The 26,996-nt window shown below is 37.9% G+C and overlaps 1 protein-coding gene and 1 pseudogene across 1 annotated transcript in view; both read right to left on the bottom strand.

The window, feature by feature from the left end:
- ARSB (arylsulfatase B) overlaps window positions 1-26,996 on the bottom strand; it is a 142,490-nt gene that overhangs the window by 65,578 nt on the left and 49,916 nt on the right. The gene's annotated exons all lie outside the window — the stretch shown is intronic.
- Window positions 8,732-10,456, bottom strand: LOC112480606 (annotated as a pseudogene).

Consider the following 26,996-nt stretch of genomic DNA (forward strand, 5'->3'; position numbering starts at 1 on the left):
GACAAAAATCTAAGGCCCAGTCACCCAAACCAGTGTATGAAATACACATCTATTTCACATGAGCAGGTCTGTATATTCAAAACAAGGGGCATCATCTTTAAACAGAGGGGATTCCTTCACACTCCTTGTACTTCACAGAGTATCAGTTACCCATAGCCAACATGTCGAAATTTAAAAGAAGATGCTAATCATGTAATACAAAAATACACTGGAAAGAAATGTTTACACTCTACCCGTGAGAACAAGAATGGCTGAGACAGCACTATTATTTCACTCTGTTGTCTGGATTGTTATAAATGATACTGGCTTAATGCTTTCAGAATACGCCTGTTGTCTCCATTTTAAATAGATACACTTCTGAAATATTATATAACGTCTCTTTCAGTTCCACATATTTGTTAGTACTCAATCCAAAAATGTTGAATAATGATGGTGGTGGAAATTAGAGTGGAGATGATGGGGCTAGCGTGGCTGGGTCTGGGATCTGATTCTAGGAGCAGCCCTTTGGGTATGACTTAGAAAGGAAAATACTCTGGGCTATAAAGAGAATTTGGCCACTGTTCCTACTGTAGGAACTGGAAGGTGTTTCCACATATCATTAGGGGAGGGCGCTGGTGCAGTCAGTGTGACTGCTTTTGCCATTAGCTCACTGTGATGTTTTTGCCATTCGCAATGATAAGCCATTCTGTCATCTGTTATCAATGTTACCTCCTCCTTCCATTTTTCAAGAGTACTCCAGAGAGAAATCACTGATAATTGACATACCTGCAGCTTGTTCTCTTGGGTTCCCCAGTCACAGAGCCAGCTTTAGACTTGGCTGCATGAAGAGGGCAATTCAGCATGTGGGGAATGGGAGGGGGGTGTGTTTGTAGCGGGGGTTGTATCTTCACAGGCAGCACCAGGCTGATGGTTGCCGCATATTAGCAAAGGGGCAGAATCCACCACAGACTTAAGCCTTTGAGAAATAGGGTACCATCCATCAGTTCTAGCACAGTCTCCCCAGTATTTCAAAGAGCTGGACATAAAATTGATCAAAGTAACAGCAAGAATCAAACAAGTTCATTTGAAGTGAGGTAGAAAGGGGGTTTCCTATATTGCTCATTTAACTCTAACAAATTAAAAGGGGTCAATTGTATGGTGAAAGACAGTAACTAGTTTTTGGTGCTGATTACTTTGTAGTACATACAGATGTTGAACTATAATGAAACATAATGTTACATACCAATTTTATACTATATATGTATACACCAACATATATTATTATATACTAATTTTACCTCAATAAAAAGTTTTTAAAAAGACAGTGGAACCACCACCATTTCAAACATATTTCTTTTCATTTCCCTCCTAATTTTCTTGGGGCAAAAGTTAATTTTCGTTCTTGTTAAGAATTAATTTTCAAGAGAAATTTTTCTTGTTTCATTTCCTGACTGACTTATGAAAAAATTTCCAAATCGAAATAAGATGACGCCAACTAGTAAAGGGAGCTATGAAACATTTTTTTTTTTTTTCAGGGAAATCGTTTTCCAGCAATGTTTTTGGCAGAGGGAAAAGCTAATTATAAAACCTTTGCTGTCCAGAAAAGAAATGTCAAAATAAAACAAATGCTGTCATATACAGATGGTAAATCTCACTTTATTATTCATTACTGAGCAAAAATAACTCAAAAAAGTCATGGAAAAACATCAGTTAGCCAAATATCTGAGTAAAAGCATTAAGTAAATGACAATGAAGCCTCATCCATACCCAGCTGATAAAAATTAAGAGGGACCAGTGACAGCAACATTAGTTTTTAGGACCACTCCACAGACAACGTAATGTAGTAGGTTGGCTGCGGCAGGCTGCCCTGCACCACCAGCGTACACCTCTATCTCACTGCCCCCTGGATCTATTGACCCGTGCTTCCCAAGACACCCTTCTCACGCTGACCTGGGAGTAATGAAAGGAAAAGCAGGGAAGGCTCCCGCAGCCTTGCACCGGGACCTGGGCTCCCCTCAGAACAGGGCCACCACAGTGAGTGTGACAGATGAGGAGACAACATGATTTCAAATACCAAGAAGTCTCTTTGTCCAAAAAATTGAACTGCTTGCTGATGGTTGCTTCTTTAGACTAATTTTTTAAAAATTATTAAAATGTAAATTGGAGAGTTAACATGTGTCTTGGTAGTCATCTAAAGGATTAGGTAAATTTAATCTTCTACTAAAAGATTTCAGAGAAAATATCTACCCAGATACTCAGTTTACAACCTGATGTTCTTCTCTCTCCCTCCTGCTCCATATTTGACCATTCCTGATTGAATGTGCATTCATTTCTAGAAAGTGCATCTCTCCAATGGGTTTCCAGTCCAGCCCTACTGCCTTGGGTCTGACACTCCTCTCACCTGGTCTCCTGAGATAACTTACAGACTATTTCACGTTGCTGTCACAGGCACCTTTGTGAAGCCCCTAACCCATCAGGACACATCCGAGTTTAAATACCTCCAATGGTTTTCCAACGAAGAAAAAGTTCAAACTTCTGCCCCACAAATAGAATCCTTCACATCTGGACCAACCTACTTTTAGAGCATCAACTCCTGCTTTCCCCGTAAAAAGTACTCTGTGCTTCAGTCACATGGAACTAACTTCCCCCTGTTGTCAGAACAGGTTCATGCCAACTTCGCCCTTGCACATGTTGGTTTCTTTGCCTAAAATACTCTTCCCCTTCTTTCTGGCCTGACTTAAATTTTAAGACCCAGGTTAAATGTCACATCTTCTATGGACTTTGAACTGACTCCTCCAGATAGTCTTTATTTCTCCTCTGTACTTCTGCTGCACTTTATAGACACTTTTCTATCATGCTTATCTCAGTATCTTATATACATTTATTGTACTTATCTCTGTATATTAATCAGTTGTTCGTGGGTTTGTCTTCCCCTTTAACTCTACCTCTCAAGAGCAAGAACAATGTCTCATTTATCTTTGCATTCCCAGGACCTGGCACAAAATGCCAAAGAGAGAGCTCAAGATCTGAGAGTGGTGGGAGAACAAATAATCATGGAGAAAAGGCCTCCAAAAACAGAGATTGAAGACACTAAAAACGAACTGTGATTACTGCACTGGTTTTTCTGAGCCTTCATCCTGCCACTCTGTGACCTTGATTTTTAGGAAGCTGTTCTGTACATAGACACTCCTTCTTTTATGGGATATTGGCAAGGGGAGCTCTGGGAACCCTGTGAGGATATAAGCAAATATCAAAATTGTTTGTCCAATCTGGCATCTGGTCATCTGCACTGAAGTCAAAGGGGTTGTTTGAGAGCATTTGAGGAAGCACTGGTCCTGGCCTGGAAGAGAATTCTCACTTGCCCCTTTGACGGATCTTTCTGGAATGCCCACCGTGTACCAGGGACCACTCTAGTTTAGGGGAAATGGCAGCAATCAAGACAGACAAGGTCTTCTTTTTCATGAAGTGAGTAGAATAAAGAGATCTCTCCATTCCTGGTAGGTGATAACAGGGCCTCTCTGAGGAGCTGAACCCAGAATGACAGAACAGAGCCAACCACCATCAGAGTCAGGAGCCCAGTCACAGGAAGGAGGCAGCTCTAATTACACATTAGATAGTGGGGTGTTCTGCGGTCAAGGTTTTTGTTTTGTTTTGTTTTGTTTTGTTTTGAGCCACATAAGAGATATAATTTATTTAGGAGCATGAAAGAGAGAGCAGCAGGGAGGGAAGTTCAAGAAAGGCTCCGGGTAAGAGGTAACATTTAAGTGGGCCTTAGACGCTGAGTTGGATTTCCCCAGAAGAAAATTTTGGAAAGAGGGACAAAGACTTAGTAAGTATATGAATTGAATTGTGCCTCTATCAAAAAAAAAAAAAAAAAAAGTATGTTGAAGCCCTAACCCCCAGAACCTCAGAATGTGACCTAATTTGGAAATAGGGTCATTGCGGATGTAATTAGTTAAGATGAGGGCATAGTGGAGTAGGGTGACCCAATATGACTCATGCCCTTGTAAGAAGACAACTGTGCGAAGACAGAGACACACAGGGAGAACGCCATGCGACAACAGTCAGAGATTGAAGGGCGGCAGCTATAAACCATGGAACACCAAGAAGTGCTGACAACCACCAGAGGCTGGGAAGAGGTGGCAAAGAGTCTCGCCTAGCGGTTGTGGAGAGAGCATGGCCCTGTCCACACCTCCAGAACTGAGATGATCAATTTGTGTTTTTTAAGCCACCCAGTGCATGGTACTTTGTAATGGCAGCCCTAAAAAATTAATATAGTAAGGGAAGGTTTCTTCTTAATTAAAGACTAAATTAACTATGCCCTCAAGAACACTGTTTCCAAAACTTAAGGAAAATTTGAGCTGAATGATGACTACATATAAACAAGATGTCTTGCTATTTCATGACTGTCGTCATTTTTCTCTATCATCCCTACTACTATATTTCAAATTTCACTGAAATGTATTCAAGGGATAGGAGTTAAATGCTGTGGTTTATGAACCATCTATGAACCTAAGTTTCTTCATTTAAAAAACTGGGATAACGACAATATCCACCCTAATATAGTGTCTGGTACAGAAGTAGTGCTCAACAAATATTAGCTATTTATTAATGAAAATTACTACCAGCAGTAGCAACAAAGTATGTGGGGCAGAACACACTCACATCTGAGTATTTATCAAACATATACCAGATGTAGGTATTATAGACACACTCTAAAATGCTACATTTCATAAGAAGAAAGTATTCTATGCATAGAGCCCTTGTAGGTTGCATTCTCTTCTCTGTATGTAATTTGAGAGCCAAAAAGCGAATTGTGAGGGGCTTTGTTGTTATTACTGAGGCAGAGCCAGAGTGACTCCTTTCTGTTTCCATGAGTAGATCAGTTATCAAATAAAGAGGTGCAATAGCCATAGCCTGCGATTCAAATTAAAAGTTAGGAACTTTTATTTAGAAACTCATATGAATATTTGAAGGGGTCTTAAATGATGTGCAGCATTCAGAGTAGGTAAATGTTCTGACCCCTACTCCCAGTTAGACCCTAATCAGACTTTACACCTCGATTAAAGGCACTAGCACAGGGAGCATTCTTGCCGCACTGGCATTAGAAAGATGCTGGTGGAATGGAATTGGCAGTCAGGCCCAAAATAACTGACATAGCCACCAAAAGAGCTGAAGAAAAAGGAAGATCAATGCAAGGAAAGGGCAAAATCAGGAATGAATGGGGATTAAAAAGAAAAAGATTACACAAAGTTATAGTAAAAGGTTTCCTCATTTTAATGAGACTAAAGTCATTCCTTACAATGATGAAATACCAGTGGGATTTTATCTCTCTTTTACATTTATTAAGGATGAAAAGACTCAAAAGTCTTGAGAGATAGAAAACATTTGGTCTCCAAAAGTTAAAATGGAACTAGGAACTGGAAAAGTGTCCTGATTTATTACATATTGGTAGGCAAACAACTGAACTTCTTTTTATAATTTAAAGCATACCCACTCTTGAAAGTTATAAGCACAAAATGTTGTGTCCCTCTCACTTAGGAAGCATGGGTAAATGCTAGATATGATCTGCACATTCTAGATCCCCTAACAAGTAGCACAGAAGCCCTGTGTTTGGAGTATTTAGAGCCAGCAAAAGTACCGCCTGTTTATCTTTTCCTTTTTTACAACTAAAACTCTCCTTGTTTTCCCTGAAGTTTGGTCTTAAAAGAATGTTTTTTGTTTTTTTTTAAACTAATGAAGTTATGAATTTTTTGGTAAACTAAAATTATTTGGCACCTTGAGAGAGTTTCATAATTTACTCACAAAATATTTGGCTCCCCTTCCAGACCCGAAACATCTTTAAGGTGGCCAGTTAATTTTTTACCAGACAGCTATTTATCTGTCAGGAATGACAATCAAGAAGTAATAGATCAAAAAAGTATCAGAGAAGTGCTTTAGAGTCTGGCAGGTTCAAGGATAGCAATAAAGAGGGGAAAATACCATCAAGAGATAGAAGAAAGTAGAATTGTAGATTCAAAATAATAAATGTACTAACTACTTGCATGGTGAGAAAGACGGGAATTGAGGTCAATGATTTTTCAGAGAATTCAATTAGAGAATGCTCACATATTCTATTTGGGTAAGCATCAAGTACTTTGTCTTCATGTCCAAATATATAAGTTAAATGTTCCAAACTTACCCTTGAAGCAGAAACATTTTATTGAATTCCTACTTTAAGGGTGGCAAGATAACCTTTTAGGGTTACTCAGAAAAATCAATAAACCAAAATAAGTGGATAGGAAGTTTTGTTTCCTCAGGGCCCTTCTCAAAGTTTGCTAAATGCTAAAGGGTCTCACTGGTGTATGTGTGTCTAATTATGGTGGGAGAGACCAAAAAAAAAAAAAAGTCATGAAAACACTGATCAGCACAACTCTCTTTGAAGAACAACAGAAGAGGGAAACATTTAATGGCAGAAACGAAAAGAACTCAATGCAACTAAATATTAAGAAGTTTGTTAAAAGAATTGTAAACACTGAATGCATGCTTAATAAAGATATAAGAAAAAGATTCACTTTGGATCTGCAGATGACATTCACTCCAAAGTCAAGGTAAAACAAACTCTGAGTCCTTGAGCTCTGGGTCCTCCTGACCACATGGGGCAGCAGTCCCCCTTCTGATCAAGGGGTGTACCGTGAGAGTGAGAAGAAACCATGTGACACTAGGCATCCCAACAGGATAAGAGAGTGTCAGCTGAAGGACAGGTGAACATGTGAGAAGCAGCCTGGGTCTCTGCACCTAATGAAAGGCTAGAAGGTAAACAGGCATTTTAGCAGGAAACAAAGGGATGTTGAGAGAAAGATCCAGTATCTGGGAAAATCTGTATCTCCTGAACAGCCAGGAACCAGGATAAAAAAACAAGACCAAACAACCAAACAAATCCAAACAAATGCCCCTGAGTAAGCACAATAGGCATCAGTAAGCACAACAGGCATCACTAACTCCCTGCAATTAGATGCTAATGCAGGGCCCATTTAGTCACAGACAAGATCTAATGATATGTATGGTGGCTGGCTTCCTAGTTTCATAGCTGGAATCAGCATATTAGGAAGGCAGACTGCTGGATATGGTCTCTATAGAGATCATCCTAAGAGTAAAGGAAGAAGAATATGAATTTAAAAAGTAGAACACAAACTAAAAATGTATTTATCTTTTTTCCCAATGTTAAGAATCCACATTGATGTATATTAAAGACACCACTGTATGAAGCATAATACAACTAAAAAATTTAAATGGTGACCCTACATTATCAAGACAGTTAAGAAGCTCATGGTATAGTTAAGGATAACTAGACCTAGGAAAATGTTTATATTCCATATTCATGACACTGATCCTATCTACATCAATATAATGTGACCACCTTCGCCTGTCATCTTCTAGCAGAGGTTACAAATACAAGCACACAAAAACTATCCTGACATAGAGTTAATTCTATACAGGATATAAGGGAGAAAATGATTACAGGTCAAACGGGGTGCCTCATATGCCTTATAACTCTACTGTAATAATGTTTTCAAATAGTAAGTCAGGGCTTCCCTCATTCCTAGTAATTGCTGTATGTTACTTTCTCATCACCCAAAAAATAGGGCAATGGCTGTATGGCCTCAGGGAAGGGACAGTCAGCAGACCAATGAGCTAATAGGTTTGGCTTAAACAAACATTCAGAGCCAGTTAAGGGAAGAGAGAGGGCTGGAAGCAGAGGGAAAGGGCATAGCCCTAAGGCACCTAGGCCCTGTCCTTAGGACTGCATTCCAGGCTAGAGAGAATGATAGATATGGGGACCCAAGAGTGGAAATAAACTGCTTTATCCCCCAGTGGAGCCTGGGGACAAAGGGAGAGGATAGCAAGGCTCCCTGCATTTCCCTGTGCCCAGTGTGGTATGGCAGCAACAGATGGCGATGGTTGCAGGCTCAGAGGCCATCATACCACAGTGTGGAAGAGGTTGCCGTCCCACAGATGAATGGTTTTTGTTTGCCATTGAGAAGAGGTCAGATGTGGCAAGAGATGGTTTAAATCTCTGCAGGCAAAGTTGCGGCAAGACCTAGATGGATGACATCAAGAGGCCAGACAGAAACAGAAACATTTGTGCAGAATGAGTAGGAATGGTAACTACCTACTTATGTGCTTCCCTCAGCTCTGATGCTTTGGGATGATAATGTGAATTGGCTGAAACCAGGTTTCTTCCACCCAGAAGAACTGGGACCCCAGCAGAACCAAGTTCAGTTACAAACAGGGAAAGCATCAAGAAAAAGAAGCAAGTTACACTTCTTGCACATCTAAGTTTGTGGACTAAAGTCTGTGATTGCTATGCATCTGTGAGAGTATTATGGTTGGATGCCCTATGTTTGATGGATATAACTGTGCTACTTTTTTTGCAGGTGAAACATAAGGTGAATCTGTTTTTACTGTTGTGATTGTTTTGTTTTTATTGTTCATGTGGTAATATGTGATCCACTTGTGGATACATGCACAGACTTTACTCTTTTATATAATAGCAGCTACAGGCATATCTCATTGCATGTTCAGTTCTAAACCACCGCAATAAAGCAAATATTGCAAATAAATCAAGTCACTAGAATTTTTTAGATCCTCAGTACACATAAAAGTTATGTTTACACTACATTGTAGTCTGTTAAGTGTGCAATAACATTGTCTAAAAAAATCAATGTATATATTTTAATTTAAAAATACTTTGTTGCTAAAAAAGAAAATGCTAATAACCATCATGAAGTAGTAATCCTTTTGCTGGTGGAGGGTCCTGCAGTGATGTTGATGGCTGCTGACTGATCAGGGTGGTGGTTGCTGAAGGCTGGGGTAGCTGTGGCAATTTCTTAAAATAGACAATAATGAAGTTCACTGCATCAACTGACTGTTCCTTTCATGAATGATTTCTCAGTACCACATGATGCGGTTTCATAGCACTTTACCCACAGTAGAACTTCCAAACTGGAGTCAGTCCTCTCAAACCCTGCCATTGCTTTATCAACTACGTTTATATAATACTCTAATAAATCCTTTCGGCAGTCTTCACAGTATCTTTGCCAGGAGTAGGTTCCATTTCAAGAAATCACTTTCTTTGCTCACCCATAAGAAGCAATTCCGCATTTGCTAAAGTTTTATCATGAGATTGCAGCAATTCAGTCACATCTCCAGGCTCCACTTCTAGTTCTCTTGTTATTTCTACCACATCTGCAGTTATTTCCTCCACTGAAGCCTTGAACCTCTCGGTCATCCATGAGAGTTGAAATCATCTTCTTCCAAACTCCTGTTAATGTTGATATTTTGATCTCTTCCCATGAATCACAAATGTTCTTAATGGCACCTACGATGGTGAATCCTTTCCAGAGGTTTTCAATTCTCTTTGCCCAGATCCATCGGAGGAATCAACATCTATGGCAGCAATGGCTTTGTAAAATGTATTTCTTAAATAATGACTTAAAAACTGAAATTACTCCTTGATCCATGGGCTGCATAAGGGATGTTGTGTTAATGGGCATGAAAACAACATTCATCTCATTGTACATCTCCATCAGAGCTCTTGGGTGACCAGGTGTATTGTTAATGAACAGTAATATTTTGAAAGGAATCTTTTTTTTCTGAGCAGTAGGTCTCAACAGTGAGCTTAAAATATTCAGTAAACAAATACGCTGTCATCCAGGCTTTGTTGTCCCATTTACAGAGCACAGGCAGAGTAAATTCAGCATAATTCTTAAGGGCTGTAGGGTTTTCAAAATGATATATGAGTGCTGACTTCAACTTGAAGTCACCAGCTGCATTAGCTTCTAACAAGAGGGTCAGCCTGTCCTTTGAAACTCTGAAGCCAGGCATTGAGTTCTCCTCCTTATTTATGAAAAGTCCTAAATGGCATCTGCTTCCAATAGATGGTTGTTTCATCTACACTGAAAACTATTTCCTGCAGCCATTCATTATCTTAGGCAAATCTTCTGGATAGCTCGCTGCAGCTTCCACATCCGCACTTGCTGCTTCGTCTTGCGCTTTTATGTTAAGGAGATGGCTTCTTTCCTCAAACATGAACCGATCTCTGCTAGCTGCAAACTTTTCTTCTGCAGCTTCCTCACCTCTTTCAATCTTCATAGAATTGAAGAGAGTTAGGGCCTTGCTCTGGATTAGGCTTTGGCTTAAGCAAATGTTCTGGCTGGTTCGATCTTCTATCCAGACCACTAAAACTTTCTCCATATCAGCAATAAGGCTGTTTAGCTCTTATCATTCGTGCATTCAGTGGAAGAGCACTTTTAATTTCCTTCAAGAATCTTTCCTTTGCATTTGCAATTCGGCTAATTGTTTGGTGCAACAGGCCTAGCTTTAGGCCTGTCTCAGCTTTCGACATGCCTTCCTCACTAAACTTAATCATTTCTAGCTTTTCATTTAAAGTGAGAGATGTACAACTCTTTCTTTCCCTTGAACACTTAGAGGCCATTTTAGGGTTATTAACTGGCCTAATATCAATACTGTCGTGTCTCAGGGAATAAGGAGGCCAAGAAGAGGGAGAGAGAAGGGGGAACAGCCAGTTGGTAGAGCAGTCAGAACACACACAACATTGATTTATCAAGGTCACTATCTCATATGTATGCTGCCCCAGAACAATTACAACAACAACATCAAAGATTACGGATCATTGTAGCAAAATAGATAACAAATATTCACAAGTCAGGGCTTTAGGATATGAATAGCTTTGGGGGAAGAGAGGGAACATTACTCTGCCTACTATAATCATGATGATCAAGTGAGGTTTATCCTAGAATTGCAAGCAATTTCTTAATAGAATAACAAAGTTGAAAGAACTATATTACCCAACTAAAGCTCTACTATAAAGCTATAGCAATGAAGACAACATGGTGCTGGAATAGGGAGCCTCGCAAGAAAATCCTGAAATGATCATTTGATTTTCAGCAAAGAAGAAAAAAGTCTGCGACAAATGATTCTAGAGTAGTTGCATAGCTAAAGGGGAAGGGAAAGAACCTTGAGCAACCCCTACTTAACAGCATACATAAAAAATTAATTGATGATGGATCACATTACAACACAATAGTAGAAAGAAAAAACTATTAAAATATAGGCAAAGGATTTGAATAGATATTTTTCTGAAGAAGATACACAAATGGCCAATAAGTACATGAAAAAGTATTCAATATCATTAGTTATCAAGGGAATGCAAATCAGAACCACAAGGAGGTACCACTTTACACTCAGGAAGGCTATAATAAAAAAGACAGACGATGACAAGTATTGGAGAAGATATGGAGAAACTGGAACCCTCAAACACTGCTGATGGGAATGTGACACGGTGTAGCTGCTTTGGAAACAATCTGGCAGTTCTTCAAAAAGTTAAATGTAGAGTTACTATATAACCCAGAAATACCACTCCCAGGTATATGCCCAAGATAAACATACGTCTACACAAAAACTTGTGCTCACTGCAGCATTATTCATAATAGCCTCCAAAAGTGGAAACACACAATTGTCCATTAATTAGTAAATGGTTAAAGAAAATGTGATATATTTTCAGCAATACACAACAATAAGAGATACTGTTTCACAATAAAAAGGAATGAAGTCTTGATACATGCTACAACATGGATGAACCTCAAAGACATGATGGTAAATGAAAGAGGCTAGTCACAAAAGGCCACATACTGTATGATTCCATTTATATGAAATGTCCAGGATAGGCAAATCTACAGAGAAAGTAGGTTAGTGGTTGCTTGGGGCTGAGTAGTAGGGGAGAATGCTAATGGATACAGGATTTTGAGGGAAAGTGATGAAAATTAGATAATGGTGATGATTGTACAACTTCGTGAATATACTAAAAACCACTGAATTGTACACTTTAGAAGCGTGGACTTTATGGTAATGTGAACTATATTTTAACAAAACAAAACTGAGAAAAAGAACAATGAATCAAAGATCTAAATGTAAAAGCTAAAACCATAAAACTTATAGAAAATGTAAGAGGATATTTGTGACTTGAGGATAGGCAAAGGTTGCTTAAAACCAACTTTTGATATACGTTTGTGTATAAAAATTGATAAGATCCATAATGGTGTAAGAGGAAGTAGAGTGATGACGGAACTTCAAAAGCAGAATAAGTAGTGGGAAGTGCAGCTCTGGTCAGCTGGCGGGATCTCACCGCAATTAAGCATCGATCCTGCATTTTTTGTCCTTTGGATGAGAAGTAGGTTAAAGAAGGAATTCTACATTCAGGGAAACTCTTCTTGGTGTCAAAGGAATGTACACCATCTGCTTCAGGGAAATAATCCAAGCTAGCCCACTCCATGTACATTTAGAACACAGGCAAGGATATACCTCAGTACATCAGATGTGATTCTTCTAGACAGGGCATTCTAAATCCTACCCTGATTCTCAAAACCCAGAGCCTCCAGGACATGTCAGGTTCTTTGTTCTTGTTTTCACCAGTCCATCAAATTGACTTAGTTTCTTTTAACAGCAGTAGATCCTTTCTGGAATCAATGTGTCTCTTTTGTACAGATCTCTACTTTTATACTTCAATTTTTCATCGGGCCCTTTTGTTGTAAGTTTACCCTCCAAAACATCTGCTTGGCATGTGAGACACAAAATTCATTTTGGAAAGTTTTTTGTATGTACACAAAAAGACTGCTTCATTGTTTATTCCATTTCTGGCTTCCTGCAAGTTTAAATACAGAATCGAGTGGAAAATGACTTCGAAATAGTTAAAAGAGATTATATGAATCTTTTCTGTATTTCATAGAGACATGAAGATGTATTAATCCTATTACATATGAAATGGTGTGTTAGTGTTTTTTTATTTTTTATTTTCTAATTTACATACAGTAAAATTCACTTGTCTTGGGATGCAATTTCATGACTTTTGACAAAAAGTTTCATGTAACCAGAGCAGAACAACTCCATCACCCCAGAATCAGTCCCTTTTTCTTCCTTTTTGTAGTCAAACCCTCCATCCTACCCTTAATCCCTGGCAACCACTGATGTTTTTTCCATCTTTAAAATTTTGTCTTTTCCTGAATGTCATTGTGTAACCTTTTGAGTCTGGCTTCTTTCACTCAGCATGACACATTTGACATTCATGCATGTTAATGTGGTATCGACCAATGGTTCATTATATTGCTGAGTAGTTGCGCACTGTTGAGATGTTCCACATTTCATTTATCCATTCATTAGTTGAAGGACATTTGAGTTTTTCCCAATTTTTAGCAATTACCAACAAAGCTGCTATCGACATGTGGGTATAGTTTTTTATATAACATGTTTTTATTTCTCTTGGATAAATCTCCAAGATTGGAATTGCTGCTTTCGAGATGTTTTTTTCTTCATCTTTGCTTTTCAGCAGTTTGATTACAATGTGAGTGCAGTTATCTTTAGATTCATCCTGATAGGATTTTCCTGGGCTTCTTGAATCTACACACGTATCTTTCATCAAATTTGTGAAGTTTTCAGACATTATTCTTCACACACACACACATATATATATTTTTCACCAATATTTCTTCTCTCCTTCTGGGACTCCAAGGACGTAAATGTTAGACCTTTTGATATTGTCCCTCCCTGCAACTCAGTTCAATTTTTTTGGTTTTTTTCCCTCTCTCTTTTTTAGATTGTGAAATGTCTACTGACTTATTTTGAAGTTCAATGACCTTTTCCTCTATCAGCTTCACTCTGATACTGGGCCCATAGAGTGAATTTTTAATTTCGAATACTGTATTTTTCAGTTCTAAAATTTCAACTTGGTCCCTTTGTTTTTCTTTCTATTTCTCTGCTGAGAACTTCTATTTTTCCACTCATTTCAAGAGTGTTCAACTTCTTCTCCTGGAGAACAGTTATCATCAACCCATTCAGACTACAAGTTTTGTCTTACCTTCTGCGGACAGTGGTGCTAATGCCAGTTTAGTTTTTAAAGCCTTTGCCATGCTGTTTGGGTTTGTTCAGTGTGTATACCACTCAAGGGTGAGTTTGCGGCTTGGGCAGTGGTTTATATCACAGTTGAGTTCTTCAAGGCTTTGCTTTGTTTCTTTATGTCTGTGTGGTAGAGCTTGGGGGTGAGACTTGGATTTAAGTCAGTTCATACTGAAAGAGAATCAGGGGATCCTCTTCTCCAGCTTTCACCCCTCTTTCCAGTCCTTGGGTTCCTTTTCTTGCTTCTCCTGGTCATAAAGACAGGTTTCTCTCAGGTTTTAGCCTCCTGTTCTATCATGAACTTCCACACAACTGAGGCTGCCTTTGAGAGAAAAGCAGCAAAAATGAAGACAGAGATCAAATTGTGATTCTCCCACAGTCTTTGGACAAAAGGGGCTCATTTTCCCTGATCCTTTGGTCAGAGAGAATCTTCTTTTGGCATTTTAGGTGCCCAAACCCCCACCCCAAAAGCAACACAGATTTTCAGTTGGGACGGGCCTTGGGGCAGGGTTGAGAGAGAAAAGAGAGAAAAAGTAACAGATAAAATGCAAAGTCCCCTATATTCTCCAGCAAAGGACCCCTTTCTCAAACCTCTGGTTCAAAATAGGGGGTTTCACCTGGATACTTTGCTACCAAGGCCTGCTACATAGTTCTTTAATTCCATCAGCTCTTGGGTCAAAGCTGAGAGACAGAGGAGAGAAAACAAACCCTACAAACTCACCCCTGGTACAAGGATTAATAAAGCTTTGACTTCATTCCCATTCGCCATCTGGCTGCTATTGTTTACCTTCCAGGTGCCCCAGGTAGTTGTTTTCTGTATTGTCCAGGGTTTGTAGCTGGAATCCATGAGAAATATAGGCTTTAGGTGGCTTACTCCATCCTACCCAGCACCAGAATTGCATGCTCATGATTTTAATGAGAATGAGCCAATGCCTCCTCTTGGGTTTTTTGTTTGCTTGTTTGTTTGTTTGGTTGGTTGTTGTTTTTTACCTTTGCCTGAATTAATACAGAAGCAGAATGAATGACACCTCATGTCAGGTAAGAATAAAAAAGAAAACAATTATGCTAAATGCCTTAATTAAGCACCTGCTAGGTACCCACGACTGTTGTGAGCACGGTGGGAAAAGACAACAGAGGTACAATACACAATCCCTGCTCTCAAGGGACATGTCATCCACAGAAAGCCTGGCCCACGGAAAAAATATAAGATTCTCCACAACTAGAACTAAAAAGGATACAGAGAAGGGAGAGAGAGAGAAGGAAACAGGAGAATCAGAGAATGTGACATGGAAGCCATTCGACTGTGTGCTAGACCTTAATGGAGAGGAAAAGGTACATTTCACAAGAGGGAAAGGAAGTTCAATGGGGTAATGATTCTTCCAAGGTTGGTTTTGTACCCTTTTTATTACACGTTTGAGTTTGTTTTCCCCAAAGGAAACTAAGAGGCAGTTTCTAAGGGCATTTTATTACTCCTGAACCTGTTCTTCTACCCACTCCCCTTCTCTCAGCTTGATAGAAAGGGTTTCCAGAACCTTGATTCAGAGTGAGGACTGGAGGCCCTGTCTGGCTGGAGTGAGTCATGGGATCTTTCCCGGGGAGTCTTGAATTACCCCAGACAAAATTTTCAATAATTGTTGTAACTCAGCTGGTTGTTGGCATTGTTTTCATGCTTCAGCTGAGTTAAAACATTCGGAAGTTTATTTTTCATATTTTATTTGGGTTGATTCCTACAATCACAAAGGCAGTATCCTCAATTCTAGAACAGTATCTATTCTATTTGAACATATTTTTTTTGTTCAGTATTCAGAGAGGCTTTGCATGGAGAGCCCCTGTGAGCAGACAACCACAAAGGATGAAAGGCCACGGGTAGAGCAGCTGCACAGATGGCCTGCATAAGCAAATAGGAGCCAAGTCCATTGTGAATTTTCACTTGCAGCTGGGTGGAAAATACCTATGCTCATGACTCAATGTCTTTGGATTTCTAGCTTTAAATGACAGCAGGGAGGAGATCATTTTCAAATGCTAAGCATATAGGGATACTGGTGAACTTCAGCCAGTTTTGAGCCCATCAGCTACCATGCATTGTAATATGGAAAGACAATTAAAAAAAAAACTTAAAAGAGATTCCTGTCTCAATCAGGTAATCAAACACAGTACCTGGAAAGCTGACAAAGCAACCAACTGACACAGATACTGTATCTATTTCCAATAATGGAAATTCAGCTTCCTCCTAGTGTGACTTCATGCTGGAATTCTTTTCTGGAATGAAATGTGTTCAGATCCAAAGTTACTGCTTAGCCAGCCCACTGAGTCGCATGTAAATGCAGGACTAGTGATTGCATCACATTTGTGCCTTTTCATGGTTTTGTCTGGGAATTCTATTTTTTATAAAAGACCTAGCTTGTGTTCCCTGATTCCCCATCCCCCACTTCCACCCTCCTCCCAGTGGGCTGCTAGGACTGTATTTTGTCGCTTATCTAACACAAAATAAACAGAACAATCTGGAGCTAATTTAAGTGGTTTACCATATCAGGATACAGCTGGGAAAGATTTTAAGAAAAAGGCTCAACAGGAACAATAGTGCTGTGAAGTTGAGTAGCGGCAGAGCGCACAGGAAGGCAGTTTCAGACAGCCTGGCAGACAGCTGTCAGCCACTCCAATAACAGTCCCCGCAGCCAATGAAAACGGGCAGGGTCTGTGCGGGCAGCTCAGCCGGAACAGCAACAACGAAAACAAGGGATTCGAGGGCGTTCTGAGTTAGTGGCTCAAGTGTCAGGGCCACTAGTCTCCTGGGCGCCCGCCCGCAGTGCTCCCAGGCAGCAAGGACTGAAGATGACAGACAACACTTCATTTCTCCAGAACACTGGCCAAGATTTTTTTTTGTTTTACTTTTTGACATGCATCACACAGGCTGGCTTTATCCTAACTTACAAACCCAGCAAGGCCCTCAGAGGAACATCTGTTTTTGACATCAGTTTCTTCTACTCTGCAGGCTGGTTGTCTTTTTAACTCTTCGAAGGCCTCCGGCTAGACCTGCAATTTCCTGGTGCAACTTGACGGAGGTGAGGGGGCTTGAGAGAGTTAAATAAAGCTATGTGCTACCCTCGAAAGAACTTGCAAATGCTTTATATATTAAAACAAACAAACAAAGAAAAACCTCAGTTGGATCAAGCTCTTGATGAAAATCCAACCAATTAGGTAAACTGTATAGTTCTAAAGGCAGTGGTGTTTTGTGCAGAGAATACGGAATTAGAAGCATGGAGCCTTGGACTCTGAAGTCTACTTTTGCCACTTTTTGGATCAAAGTTTCCTCACTTAGGACCAGATGCCCTTAATCTTCGTCTTCATCTCTTAATTCATGATAATAGCTTTTGCTCACACCTTCTTCCAGGGAGCACTGAATTTAGTAAAAATTTCCTTCTGACAAGAGCAATCTTTGGGTCTATTACAGAACAAATCCATTTGTTGGATAACTTTAAAAAATAATCCTTTTCTACGTTCTAAAAAAAAATGCCATCTGGAAGGTTCAATAAAAATAAACAAGTAGAAATTAACGTTTCATTAGTCATTGTTCCATCTACTGTTATATCATATGTCACAATAGATCACTTAAATAGCATTTATCAAAGTTTCCATGATAATAGAACTAATTTAAGACTAAAATTTCAGTGTGCAAATAGAGTTTGGGTTGGTTTTCAAAGAGCAGAAAAGAATATGAAAACGTCTAAAGGATAAAAAGATAGGAAGGCAGGGAAATGCCCCCTTAGAAATGTAATATCCCTCTTATTTTCAGAGCACGTAAGTTTGGAAAATGGTTACTTCAAAAATATCTGACCACACTTAAAAAAATGATCCAAGTATCTGAAAACATAAAATCTTTCTAAAATAGTCTCAAATAGTGGGTATCAAAACCACCTAGAAAGCCTGTTAATCCACAGATTGCTGGGTCCCACCTCCAGCATTTCTTGTACAGAGGGCCTGAGAATTTGCATTTCTAACAGGTAGTGGTCATTATGTTGCTTCTGAGACCGTACTTTAAAAACCGATGCTCCAGAGAGAGAGAAAGAGAGGAAGAGAGAGAGAGAGGGAGAATAGCTGATAACATTAAAGTCAACTGGTTTTACTCTTTTTTGTTGTTTTTAAGAGTCACTGGTCAAGTGTGGTCGAATAATGACAGTGGAAAAATAAGCAAGAATACAAATGGGCACTGAATCAATGCAAAATATTCATAAAAGTCACACAAAGGGAAAATGGCTGGACCTTAACTTCTGTGAGAATTAAATTATAAAAGAATTATAAAAGTCATTATTTTCTGTAGTGTAAATTGTCCTTGACTTAAGGATGAAAAAAAATGTGGCACAGGAGAAATTTTTATAATAATGAGTCCCTGGGCCTAGACTCTATGCCAGTGGTTCTTATCCTGGTAGAATCAGTTGGGGAATCAGAATCTTTGAAAGGGGCTTCAATAGGACTTGGAAATACAAAGATTGTGAACCTGCTTAGAAGGTGCTTTGCCCTGTAGAAAAAAGTGTCTGAATTTCCATGATGGGACCAGAGAATCTCAAATGGTATCTTAGAGATCAATATGAAAATGATGACAGATTAAATGGCATGAGAGAAGCTGCACAGCTAGTTAGAAGCAAAGCCACAATTAAATCTCTTTTCCTGAAGCTCATCCATATCTCTTCTAACCTATTATTTGACTGCAGTGGCAATAATAATTAAAAAGAGAGAGAAAGGAGGTAACTGGGAGAATCTAAAATAGAGACCTCAGTACACGACAGTAAGGTCAACTATCATCTTGGAGATTCCAGTGGTTTCATTCAAAGTATTCATTTTAAGAAACTGAGGAATCAATGCAGACTCTCATCAATTCTGAAACTACACTTCTAATGAAAGGTTGTGTAACCGGGCCTTCACTGTCTACAACATACATGGCTGCTGTGAGTTGGTTAATAGCATTATTGTAGTACATGAAGACCATATGAATCTGAAGAATAAGGAAAGAGAGAGAAGACGGACTATAGTGACGCTATCTGATAGCCTTGACAGCTCATAGGCGAACTCCTCTCAAGCAAGCTATCTCAGATACTCCAGCGATATCATTAAATTGCACTGACAGAGGTTTGCTAGAGGGAAAGTGAGGTCATGGAGTGATTCGGTGAGATCCACAGCTTGTCTGTGACTCAGCCTACTTTACGGAACTCAAAATGAATTAAAACTACATTTTAATAGCCATATCTTCCACCTGGTTCCCATCACTGTTTTTAGCTAGCAGAAAAAGGACCTGTCAGTTTTTATCTGCAGGAGTTAAAAAAGAGGCAGCACATTTCAGGAAAAAGCAAATAAACATATTTGCCATGATGGTTTCAGGTTTACGAACACAGTAGGTGGGGCAGGAAGCACTGCATCGATGCAAATAATTGCAACAGCAACATTTCAATCATCCAGATAATCTGATGTCACATGACCAAGAAGGAGGTATGTTCTGAGCTCGAAATATGGAGCAGAGTTCAGACTGGAGCTTCTCCAACGATCTGATTAAGGCACCTACATTATATAGGAACTTTTTCTCTTGGGATCAATTCACAATTCCATTATCCATTCCCATTTCTTGATTAAAAAAACCACACATATGATCAGAAATTATTTTTAAAGCAGCTGTGCCGAGAAAACATTCAAGGCATTAGAATGAAGACTCAATGTATCATTTTTATCACTTAACAGCTTTTTCATGGTTAATAAAAACATGCTGAGAGCTAGGGGACAGGACTCAGTGAATTAGTGGGGGTCTTCCAAGAATGATTCCTGGTCAGCCAGAGCAGTACCTCTCTCACCAGTCCTTTTCCTGCCAGCCAAAAAGATGACGGAGACCACACTTTTAAAATGTAGTTTTAATTTACTTGAGTATCATAAAGTAGGCTGAGTCACAGACAAAAAGTTGGGAAAACTGGACAGATACATGCGAAAAAAAAGGAAAGAAAAGAAAAGAAACAGGACCACTTTCCTACATCATATATTAAAATAAGCTCAAAATGGATTAAAGACTTCAAAGTAAGACCTAAAACCATAAAATTCCTAGAAGAAAACATAGGGAGTAAACATTTTGACATTGCTCTTAGCAATTTTTTTTTTTTGGATATGTCTCTGTAGTCAAGGGAAACAAAAGAAAAACTAAAAAATGGAACTACATCAAACTAAGTTTTTGCACAGCAAAGGAAACCATCAACAAAACGAAAAGACAACCTACTGAATAGATATTTGCTAATGATCCATCTAATAAGGGGTTAATGTCCAAAATATATAAGGAACACATACAGCTTAACACACACACACACACACACACACAGAGAGACACACACACACACACACACACACAGAGAGACACACACACACACACACACACACACGCAATCTAATTAAAAGATGGACAGAGGACCTGAATAGACATTTCTCATAACAGAACATACAGATGGCCAATAGACATAAAAAAAGGTGCTCAACATCATTAATTATCAGGGAAATGCAAGTTAAAACCAAAATGAGATATCACCTCATACCTGTCAGAATGGCTATCATTAATAAATCAAAAAACAAGTGTTCAGGAAAATGGGGAGAGATGAGGATCCTTGTGCACTGTTGGTGAGATTGCAAATTGGTGCAGCCACTATGAAAAACAATTTGGAAGTTCCTCAAAACATTAAAAATAGAACTACCTTATGACCTGGCAATTCCACTCCTGGGTATTTATCTAAAGAAATCGAAAACACTAATTTGAAAAGACATATGTATCCCCATATATATTGCAGTATTATTTACAATAGCCAAAACAGGGAAGCAACCTAAGTGTCCATTGACAGACGAAGGATAAAGAAGCGGTGGTACAAATATACACTGGAATATTACTCAGCCATAAAAAAGAATGGAATCTTACTATTTGTGATAACGTGGATGGACCCAGGGTGTATTATGCTAAGAGAAGTAAGTCAGACAGAGAAAGACAAATATGATTTCACTTACATGTGGAATCTAAAAAAATAAATAAATAAACAAAACAGAAACAAACTCATAGATACAGAGAACAAAAGGGAAGGGAGTTGAGGGGATGGGTGAAAAAGGTGAATGGGATTAAGAAGTAGAAATTGCCAGTTATAAAAACAGTCACGGGGATGTAAAGTACAGTATAGGAAATATAGTCAATAATAATGTAATAACTGTGTATGGTGTCAGATGGGTACTAGATTTATCGGAGTGATCACTTCATAAATTATATGTCTAATCACTATGTTGAAACAAATATAATTTTGTATGTCCACTGTAATTAAAAAATAAATTAAAAAAAATAAGTTTGGGGTTTACTTAGTATTTTTTCTGTTCTGTTGTATGGGGAAACCTATTTATTTCATTTGATTCTCAAGTTTCTCATAGCATGATCAAATATAAACATAGTGGTTCCTATCAGTTTATTTTACAAAAATGAGTTAGAGCCTCTTTATCCATATTTCAACATAGGTTCAGTATTGCATATTTGTGTTTGGGAGCTAAAATTTACAGACTCGTCATTTTAAATACATTACAATTATTCTCTGTCACAATGTGTTGATGCCAGAATATCAAATTAAGGTACCCAAAATTTTAGGGAAAAAAAAATCTCTTTTCAAGCTGTAGTCACCTAATTTGTTAAAATGACTATTATTAAAAATCATGTTTTAAAACAATTTTAACATTAGAGAAATTTTCACCATAGGAAGTATTTACCTTGGGTGGTGGATAATGAATAATTTACATTTTCCTCTTTTTACCTTTCAGTAGTTTTCTTGTTTCCTACCATGATCATGATTCATTTTTTATCATTAGTATGTGATTAAAGAAATTTTAAATAAATTAATGAAGATATCAGGGATTTCTTTCAAACACTGATATTAAATCCAAAATAAGCGCAGCTTATTGTTTAATAAAATCTACTCTAGTAATTCAAAATTTAGAAAGTCTTATTTTTATGTTAGTTTACAAAGAAGAAAACAATGAACTAGGAAGTATCTTTTTTAGAGAGAAAAGTAACATTTTAGAGCCACACTATAAAATGAAACAGGCCCTCAATGTCCCCACTAACCCTTCTCAATGGCACACCTCGCTGGAACAGTGTGACCCACACATTGGCATGGAGTGGCCCACAAGTACTAAGAGCCACATGATGGCACCAACGTACTCTATATTCATTACATTTCATGAATGTCTTCATAAGACTATTAAACATTCCAGTAAATTGTCCAGGTAACTTGCCAATCAGTAGGCTACTTTCTTCGGTGCTTGAGTTCACTCTTCATTCCTGACTTGTTTGTGTACTTTTGACTAGAAGAGGCATAGCTCAGTTTAGCAGAAATATTCCCTTTTGTCAAGTAAATCTGGTCTTCACCATCAAAGTGCAATTAGTTTGGTTTCTGTTTCTCAGTCATTTCCTGAATACCTTCCTGCGTTATCTGATAATTACTTGACCAATTAAACTACTACTGACATTTTAATTAAAATGGACACAATTTATCAAGATGACATATCTACGCCCTGGGCTTCTTTTTCTGAGCTTCATCAGTTATGGCATGAAGGATTTTCTAAACTGTACTGATAGTGTAACTAAAAGGAAACCAGTGATCCCAGGAAAAGGCCTTCTACATTGAGGATCATAATTAGTAAAATACGTCGTTCAAGTCAGTCTGAGGGGAGGGAATTCTATATACTAAGAGAAAAGATGCCCTACAGCCAGTAATGGAGATGATCAAACAGGCTTTCAATTAAGCATGAAGACGACATTAAATCGGGGGAAAAAGAAAAGGAGGAAGAGAACGTGAAATAGAAGGGAAAACAGAAGCTGACGCCTATGGGGATGCTAACTTGCTTACTGCAGCCCTTATGTAATCATAATCCGTGACTTCATTTACACTCTGAGATTAGCATTCTCTACAAATATCCTCTAATAAGAATGATTCATTACAATATTGCTGAAGTTTTGAGTTAGGATAACACGTGGCAAATGAGGCATGACTTCCATAATATTCAAAATATCCCAGATGTGTATATATATCACGTGTAAACAGGTGGTGATAACTACGCGCTCTAGCCTACATTTCCTTTAAGGTTCTCAACAAGTCTGTGAAGGCTTCCCATGCAAGTTCTAAGGCAGATGAGAGGCCAAGATACATCAGGTGCCCTGACTATTGAGAGAAAAATAAAGATTCTCCCTGGCCTGTTCTACTCCAGAGCAAAGATAACTGGGCCTGGACCCATGGATGAGCTTTCTTCGGTCTAAAGCCAGGAATGAACTTGATCAAATTTCTGGGTTAATGTGGTAAAACACGAAATGTGCCTGTCCTCTGGGAATATTCAGGTAAAACAAGAGGTCACTGAGACAATGAACCCAGGGTCACCTGTGTTTGTTTCCCATCCCCAAAGTCATCCTTCTCTTAGTGACAAACAAACAAAAGATATGAAGGGAGCTAAAATAGCAATTTGTTCCACAGATAAAACATTACCCTAATGCCAAGTTTTCTCCTTGGGATTTATCATTTTCCTATTAAGTTATACCATTTATCATGTCCTAAAAGCAATATAAATATCTAAGCAAATCATAAATGGAGTAAGGAATGAGAAGAAGATTTAGTAACTGGAGGTCGTTATTAATTCATAGGGGGATCTTTCTGGCCTGCTTTCTACCAGGAATTTTAAATGAATATATGCCTGTACATATGTGTCACAATGTCAGATGTTAAAGTATCAGCCTACTATGTGCCAGTGTTCTAAGAACAGGAGATACAGAGATAAATAAGACAGAGAAGGTCCCACTTGGAATTTAATTCTGGTAAGGGAAACAGGTGATAAACAAGAAGCAAAAAACAGCAGACAAGATAATTCCCATTGTGATAAGTGCTATGAAGAAAGCCAAACGTTATGATGTGATAGACAATGAGGGAGTAGAAAAGGGCAATATCAGTTGAAGAGTTGACCTGTGAGCTGAGACTTAAAATGACAAGGCATTAGCCCCGTGAAGGTCAAAAAGAAAAGAATTCTAGACGGGGGAACTCAAGTTCAAAGGCTCTAATACAATATTAGGGTAGCTGGATATAGTACATTGTGCCAGTTTCTTTTAAATCGAATACTATATTAACCATATTTCTGATAATTTTCTGTTGTCAAAAAAAAAAGAAAAACATGAGCTAAATGATACCTAGCATTCAACCACAAAGTAACTTCAAATTCTGTGATTATCACATTACCTTTCTTCCATTATTTGTACCACCCAACTATTTAATTTCATTGACTTTTATTTATATGATAGGATAAATGTCTATTTGAAGCCCTTTTTCTGACAGCAAATGTGTTTAAAGGTGGCAAATTAAACCACAGGTTTAAGGGGAATCAAGGAAAACTGAATATTCTTCAATCAAATTTGGTCAGAAATCAGTTAATTTCTTAGAAACTTACAATGGAATAAATCAAAAGAAAGGCACAACTCGAACCGTCACCGCACTTCCTCATGTTGGCTCATCAGCACCGTGATCCACCCTTTCAACACGAAGGACAATTAAGTAATAGTTTTTAACTGTAAGTATGACTCAGATATAGATTTATTCAGAAACAGTAGATTTATCGTTCCTCTTACAAAAGGCATTTCCTGTACAACTAAATATTCTACATGTAACATCACAGCTAATATCTTTACATATCAGGGATTTCTGATGGCACTGTTAGGTACTAAAACTACCATTTCGAATGCTTCCTAACGCTTCCATTAGATGTAGTCAGAAGCCTTAGGAAGGCAACATATTGTCAAATTTTTTATGAAGTTTTATTTTTTTAAGTGGAATTTCACTTTACGGAAACTATTAAGGAATGTTCCCATTCAGTTTATTGTAGAATTATCTAATTTGATTTTAAGGGCCTTATATGTATTTTAACCTTTTACTTAGAATGGTTTTAAATGTAGGAAAAAGTTGCACAGATAGTACAGGAAGTTCCCATATACCCCACACCCAGTTTACCCTACTGTTAAGATATTACAGTACTTGGTCCTATACATTGTGGGTGACAAAAAACTCAATTTCATGTGCACGCGCACCCACACACTTTAAGAACTTTCAACCAAATGTAGTATTTGTTGTATGGTTTAGTATGAAAATTATAATCTTTCAAGACCCTTTCTCAATGTCTGATTTTTAAATGTTAGAATAGCGATGTATTAAATTAAGTAATTCTCCTCTAGACATTTTAATTTTTTTGTTTCTATTTTTTATTTTTGTCTATTACAGTTGACATTCAATACGATTCTATATTAGTTTCAGGTGTACAGCATAGTGGTTAGACGTTTATAATAATCTATGAAGTGATCCCCTCTATGTAAGTCTAGTATCCACATGGTACCATACACAGTTATTACAATATTATGACTATATTCCCTATGCTGTACTTTATATCCCTGTAACTATTTTGTAACTAACAATTTGTACTTCTTAATCCCTTCACCTTTTTCACCCAGCCCCCCAATCCCCCAAACCCCCTCATATCTAGCAATCACTAGTTTGTTCTCTGTATCTATGAGTCTGATTAAATTTTGTTTGTTCATTTATTTTTTCCTTAGATTCCACATGTAAGTGAAATCATATGGTATTTTTTGTGTGTGTGATTTACTTCACTTAGCATAATACCTTCTAGGTCCATCCATGTTGTAGCAAATTGTAGGATTTCACTCTTTTTTATGGCTGAGTAATATGTCATTATATGTATGTTTCACTCAGCACCTTCTAGGTCCATCCATGTTGTAGCAAATTGTAGGATTTCACTCTTTTTTATGGCTGAGTAATATGTCATTATATGTATGTACCACCTCTTCTTTATCCATTCATCTGTCTATGGACACTTAGGTTGCTTCCCTATCTTGGCTATTGTAAATAATGCTGCAATAAATATGGGGATACACATGTCTTTTCAAATTAGCATTTTGGATTTCTTTAGATAAATACCCAAAAGTGAGATTGCCAGGTCATAAGGTAGTTCTATTTTTAATTTTTTGAGGAACTTCTTAACTGTTTTCCATAGCGGCTGCACCAATTTGCAATCCCACCAACAGTGCATGAGGGTTCCCTTTTCTCCACAATCTCATCAACACTTGTTGTTTGTTGATTTATTGATGATAGCCATTCTGACAGGTATGAGATGATATCTCATTTTGGTTTTAACTTGCATTTCTCTGATGATTAGTGATGTTGAGCCTAACATTCTCTAGTGACCATCAATCACCTTGCCAGCTCATTTCCTGCAGAACTGAGCTGTTCAAAACAGTAACCATTAGAAAACTGGATATTTGCATGCAAAAGAATGAAACTGGACCCTCATTTTACACCGCTCACAAAAATTAACTTATAATGGATTAAAGACTTAAATGGAACACATGAAACCATAAAACTCATAGAAGAAAACATAGAGAAAAAGTACTTTGACATGAGTCTTGGCAATGATTTTTTGGATATGATACCAAAAGCATAAGCAATAAACAAAAAAAATAAATAAGTAGGACTACATTAAACCAAAAAACAAATTAAAAAAAACTACATCAAACAAAATAACAAAAACAAATATAAATCCTACATCGAACAAACAAACAAACAAAATAGCAAAGCTTCTGTATAGCAAATGAAACCATCAAAAAATGAAAAGGTAGTCTACAGAATGGGAGAAAATATCTGTAAACCATATATATGATAAAGGGTTAATATTCACAATATATAAGGAGCTCATTCAATTCAATAGCAAAGCAAATGAACAACACACAAACAAATCAAAAAATCTAATTAAAAATAGGTAAAGGATCTGAATAGACATTTTTCTGAGACAGATATTCAACCGAACAACAGGTACAAGAATGAAAAGGTGCTCAAAATCACCAATCATCAGGGAAAGGTAAATTAAAACCACAATGAGATATCACCTCACATCTGTTAGAATTTCTATTACCAAAGAGAAAACAGATAAGTGCTGGCAAGGAGGTAGAGAAAAGGGAACCCTTGTGCACTGTTGGT

Source organism: Pteropus alecto, unplaced genomic scaffold, assembly GCF_000325575.1.
Source record: "Pteropus alecto unplaced genomic scaffold, ASM32557v1 scaffold20, whole genome shotgun sequence".
In the NCBI taxonomy this organism is placed as follows: domain Eukaryota; kingdom Metazoa; phylum Chordata; class Mammalia; order Chiroptera; family Pteropodidae; genus Pteropus; species Pteropus alecto.